The sequence below is a fragment of the Rhipicephalus microplus genome, chromosome 6 (assembly GCF_043290135.1).
Source record: "Rhipicephalus microplus isolate Deutch F79 chromosome 6, USDA_Rmic, whole genome shotgun sequence".
Lineage (NCBI taxonomy): Eukaryota > Metazoa > Arthropoda > Arachnida > Ixodida > Ixodidae > Rhipicephalus > Rhipicephalus microplus.
This window is the reverse complement of record NC_134705.1, coordinates 84110460-84116351: the sequence shown is the minus strand read 5'-3', so window position 1 is coordinate 84116351 and position 5892 is coordinate 84110460. Positions and strand designations below refer to the sequence as shown.

The window sequence follows — 5892 nt, the reverse complement described above, 5'->3', positions numbered from 1 at the left end:
CAAGCAACACCAGCGAGCGCAGTGACGAAGCTATCGTAATGGGGCGAAATAATCCACGAATATGGCTGCACGTTGACGCACGGTCGCATTTGTGCAACCACCCGTGTCTCCCGAAGACCGTCTGTCGCGCGTCTTCGACGAAAAGCGCAGGCGAGTACTTCTCCACTGATTTCCGCGACCACTTCACGACCGCCTTCGGCCGCCTCATGTCCGTCCGGCACGATCGACGGAGCGCCGCACCAGCGCCTCGTACACGCCACCATAGCACTCCTACCCCTCGGAATCAGCAAAACTCGGACGTTTTCGACCACGACAGACAGAACCTGCCGGCCCGTTGAACGCTTGAACGACATCGCAGCGTCAAGTCGCACACTCACGTTCCGTCACCCTCTGCCACAGCTAGCGCACTCCCTGCACACGAATACCGCGTCAGCCGGGGCGGCGTGCCGCCACCGTCTCGGACACTCGACGCACCCAAGCCGTTTACCCCGGTATCATGGGTAAATCCGAACACTCCTTCTATCATTGAATTTATTGTCGAACTCACCCCGCAGGGGGTGAGTGGGCCGATCCCGGAGGTAGTGCAATACCGGGCCAACCCGTGGCGGAGGTGAAGCAAGCTTCAAGCACTCCGCCGCATCACAAAAATAAGTTTAATATCTTGGATCCAAATAGGATCCGTATCAGATATTAAGCTGATAAGAACAGAGGTTTTCAAAAATGTTAGGAACATTTCTGACCGAAAAGGAAAAACTTGTTCTCATTTTTTGTTCCTTCAACCAGAAAGGAAGAAGGTGGTGTATCGTGAACTGTGTATAGAGAAGGTGAAGATAGGAAATAGCAGGGGAGAAAAAGTGAAAGGGGCGTGTGTCGCGTAGTATCACCTCTTATTTTTGCGATGTCTTTGGGAGGGTGACTTTGTCAGCACGTGGCCCAGCGAGTGACAGTCACTTTATGGCCACGTGTGCGCAGTACACTTCCCGAGAAGCTGCAATGGTCTCGCTCACTGCAAGCTTCTTAAGTAACCGGAGATATTTCCGGCTGCAGAGTTTTTTGAAAACTCTGTCATTTGCCGGGTCCCAGGAGCCAAGCATGCCGACGACGACTGCTTCGATCGTGACTCTCTGGTAGCGGCGGAGCAAGAAGTCCCGAACTGGTTCGTATTTTCGTTCCTTTTCCAGTCGGGCTGCCTCGAGTGCTTTGAGCCGGTTGTCAAAGGGGCAGGTCACGTCCACGATGATCGCCTCTTCCCCCCTGGCGAGAACGAGGTCGGGGCGAAGGTTGGTGGTACCAACCGCTCTGTTCTCATGCGTGACCGTGAACTTCTTGCTGGCGGCTTGTTTCACCCTCGCCACAATCTTGTTGTGACGACTGGTGTAGGCCATGCTGTGGCGCATGCAGTGACCCAGGACGTGTGGCAGCGTTTCCACTGCGTAACCGCACACACGGCACCGTTTGTCGGCGGAGGTGGTCCATGGGTTGGCTCCATTCACAGGTAGGAGGTTCAGGCGTGCCCTGTGAATGAAGCGCCAGTCGCAAAAGCGGGTGAATTTGCCGGAGCGCATGAAGTGGGAGCTGCTCGGGTCTGCGGCGACGCATTCCATTGCCTTCCCTTGATTGGGCATTTCTTGAAGGAAGCGATCGCGTGCCCGCATCATTCTTAAGCGCAGCGTTTTCACCACTTTTCGTCGTTTCTTTGACGTGAGAGTTTCCTCTCCGTCACACGTGATGCTGGTCCCCCCGTCCTCGAAAATTTCCCAGGTGACGTGTAGCCTGCGGGAAGCCTTCCGAGCCTCGGTCCAGACGGACTGCAGTTGTGTCGGCCGTGCCTGGAAAATGCCCTCCGTTTCGCCGCTGAGGTAGCAGGCGAGCTCCTCGTTGGTGGCCTGCCTGCGAATGCGCTTGGAGACAATTTTGGTTAGCGCTTCGAAGGCAAGTTCCCGGACCTCGAGATCGGCCGAGGTCAGAAGCTTGAAGGCGTTGTCCACGCGGCAGGCGTCACTTGTGTCTGCGGCGAGGGGGATTCCAGCTGCTCCGGCCGCTGCGCTGCCGTAGAGGTAGTTGTTTGCAGCGTTACCTGGAAGATAAAGAGTTTTCTTTATCAGGGGCCGGAGTGCGTCGTCTAGGCGGGCCCATTCCGCCTTGCCCACTTGTCCGCACCGCATGGCGAAGTTGAGTGCTGGAAAGACAAAAGTTTTCAGTGCATCAATTCGCTGCCATGGGGCAAGCATGGACTCGAGCAGGGTGCGGCCGACGGAGATCGCCTCATCGACCTTAGAGCGGTCTTGGAGAAGGCTGAACCCGACGGGGCGTCCTAGAAAAGATTGACTCTCGTAGTCACTGATGCGAGGGATCTCTTCTCCGTCGACGAAGAATTTCGTGTCCCTAGTGCCTACGGGAGTCCTACCAGAGAGGTGCAGGCTTCTGCACTTCTTGGGGTTCAGCCGAAGTCCCAGCTGGCCCGCGAGAGCCGCCACGACGTTGATGCGGTCCTGCAGTTTCTTGGGGCTGTCCGCCAAGGGGGTCAAATCATCGGCGTAAGCCAGCACATTGTGCTGCCTCTCACCTCCTTGGACCGCCCGAATGACTGGATCGAGCACCAAGTTGAAGAGCAGGCCGCTCAGTGGGCAGCCCTGTCTAATTCCGGCGGAGATTGTGACTGGGGCCGTTGTCCCAGCTTCGGCGACAATCCGGGTGGCGTTGTCTCGGTAGAGGTCTGCGATGATTGCGCAGAAGTCCTCTCCTGCACCTGCACCACGAAGAGAATCGATTAGTGCGTTGTGCGGAACTGAGCCAAATGCGTTGGCGAAGTCGAGAAAGGCCACGCAAAGGTCACCACCGCCGGCCCGCGCGGCGTCCAGGCGCTCCTGCAGCACGAAGTTGTGTTCAAACACGCCGTCGTGCGGCAGGAACCCCTTTTGACACCTCGAGAGCACGTCATGGTCACACACCCACTGCTGCATGCGGGAAGCTAGGCAACCCGCATACAGCTTGGAGATGGTGTTCCCAAGGGCAATGGGTCTCCAATTCGTGACCTCACTCGGATCACCCTTCTTGTGGATTAGGATGGTCCTCGTTTCCTTCCAGGCGTCGGGCACTTGCTTGAAATGGAGGCACACGTTGAATGCTGCGGATAGAAAGAGACCATCAGGATCATGTTCTTTCCAATGACGGTAGGTGATCCTGTCACTGCCGGGGGCCGTGTTTTCGCATCTGCGAAGACGGGCCGCCACCTCGTCGCTGGTGAATCGGGCGAGGCAGATCTCTGTCATGTCGTCCGGGCGAGCCTTGTTAAGGAGCAGGTGGGTGTTCCCTTCCTTCGGCGCCCATGTTTCAGCAAAGTGTTGCTCCAGTTTGTCGAGCGGAATCTCGCAGAGTTTTGTTTCGCCCTGTACGATGACACGAACAGCCCGACGGCGGTTGCGACGATACAGGCTCTGTATCTGCTGGGCGTTGTTCGGGTTGGTCGGGACGCGGGGTTTTCCACCGGCAGGGTTGTCTGGAATTTTCGCCTCCCTCCTCACCGCCGATACGGCCTCCCCCAGGATGGAGAGGAAGTCGTCCCAGCGCTCAGCAGTGGCGGGCTCCCGAAGCAGTTGCCGGATTCGCTGGGTCTGCTCTGCGAGTACGCTTGTGTCGTCGATTGGCCCGGAGAGGGTGATCTCGCCGGGGTTCACTGTCTGTGGGGCGGGGTCCTGTGACTCGCCGCCTGCGTCGTCTATCGAAAGTCCCTCGGGTAACGTTGGGGGTGTGGGGGAGTCGACGCTGTGGCTGACACTCCTGGCTGATGGACTTGGTTGAGGGTTCCCTTGTGCCGTGTCCAAGCTGTGCTGCGGTGCTCCTTGTTGACTGGTCCTCTGAGTAGCGCGGGCTGTGTCTGGATCCTGCTGGAGACGGGACGAAAACCGTGACCCTTCTGGTGGTGACTCCTCCTCGCTGGTTGCTGATGGAATTGTCGCATCCCTGGAGCTCTGGCTTGGAGAGCAAGCTGTGCTGCCTAAGAGAGGAGGGAGAGGGGTAAGGGCCCGGTCCGGTGATGGTGGCCGGGAACGCCGTGGGTTGTCGTGGTCCGTGTCGCTGTGCGGTGACTCATGTTGCCTGGGACTCGGCGTGATGGAGGATGCATTTCCAACCTGTGAGAACAGAGAGGCACATGAAGACCTGCTCCTGGCTGTGGCGGCCTCGCTAGGCGTGGGCGATGGGGTGCCCGTAGTTGCCGAAACCCGGTCAGGGATTTCCTGCAAGTCACCTAGAAGGGGGGAGGAAGGTGTGAGTGCCAGCTCTGTTGGTGCTGGAGAGTCCGGCGTTGCGCTCAGTGTCGTGCTGTCCTCGCTTGGTGATGATCCCGTTGACGTCGTTGAGTTGGAGCTCTGTGACGATCGAAGGGTCATTGTCCGTGTGGCTTGGTTGCCGGCAGCAGCGCGGGGGGGTCGGCCAGTCGGAGTTGCAGTAGGTGCCGCCCTCGAAGTCCTTGAGGTCGTTGGTCCCTCGTTCATGTGCTCTGCTTCCTGTCTTTTGTGTTTGCGCATGTGGTTGTCCAGTCCCTTCCTTGTTGTCATGGTGGCAGGGCATTGTGGACACTTGTGCCTGTTGAGGTCGAGGGGCGACAGCTCGTGTCTACCTCTTGCGATGCAGGAGTGGAGTGTGGGATGCAGCCCAAGGCCGGTCGTGGAGCATAGGGTACAGGTGTATGCCACCTTTACTTTGAGCTCATGCTCATCTAGTAGATGCCGCACCAAGCTTTGTCGCCTGCTTGTCCAGCTGATCCCGGAGTACCGTACCCCACATTTGTCTATGGGGCAGGTGAAGCTGTGTGGGATTGGGAAAAAGACATCAAGGGTCTGTCCCTCCTTGCCTAGCTGGGGTTGGTTTTGGGCATCTCGCGGCCTCGGTGCAGTGGGCGTCCCGGTCTCCCCTGTATTCGGGGGACCTACCTCCTCGGACATCACCTACTGGTGGGCGAACACTTCTAAAGAAAACAGGATTATCACGGCCGGATGTACATCATTGTGAGAACACTTAGGCATCTTGAGAAAAATCACTTCAATAAAAGACGGCACTGTACACTTGAATGAGAAGTAGAAAGATGGAGAGGAGATAGAGAAAGAAGAGAAGGAAAAAAAAAAAAAAAAGGTGGGGGTGGGGGGTGATCGTCAACCCATGTTTAAGTGTAGCTGACGACCTAAGACAAAGGGGAAGAAAAGGAGGGAGTGTGTGACCTCCTCCCCCTGGTCGGGGGAGAAGAGAGAAGAGGGGTGCGCTCGCCGAGAGAGGAAGAGGAAGAAAAAGAAAATGAAGAGAGAAAAAAAAAACCACGGCGTGCGCACCAGTGAGAGTCGCGGGCTACCCGCTACATGGTGAGTGCAGCTGGCAGCCCCAAGAAGGCAGAGAGAGTACTGACCGCCTCAGCAGAGAGGAGGGTACCAGAAGGAATTAGTAAAGAAGACAGAGGAAAGAGAGCGAGTGAGAGAAGAGAAAAGGAAAAAAAAAGGGAAGGCAGGAGAACCCGGTTGAGCGTGCCCTCTACTGACACGTGTCAGCAGAGGCGCTTCCGGAAAAAAAAAAAAAGGAGCGTGCAAGAGTAGAGAGAAAGTCGCCTGGCTACATTGTTAGTGTAGCTGGCAACAGTGGGAGCGGGAGGGGAGCCTTAGCGCGGGCCACGTGGACGGAAAGTAGAAGAGAGGAAAAAAAAAGAGAGAGAGAGAAAAGTGAAGAAAGAGGAGAGAGCGGAGACGCTGCTTCCACGTGGTCACCAGCGGCGCTCGCTGGTGTCCAGAGTAGAGGCGCGCTCCGAAAGAAAAAAAAAAAAAAAAGAGGCGTGCAAGGAAGGCTTGCGCTATCTTACATCACTTGGGCAGATGATGCAAGGGCCGCTGAGCCAACTAATACACA

The 5892-nt window shown here is 56.9% G+C and overlaps 1 pseudogene; it reads right to left on the bottom strand.

Annotated features, from left to right (window-relative positions):
- Positions 1-556: 556 nt before the first annotated feature.
- On the bottom strand, positions 557-735 carry LOC142766349 (U2 spliceosomal RNA; annotated as a pseudogene).
- Between the last annotated feature and the right edge of the window lie 5157 nt (positions 736-5892).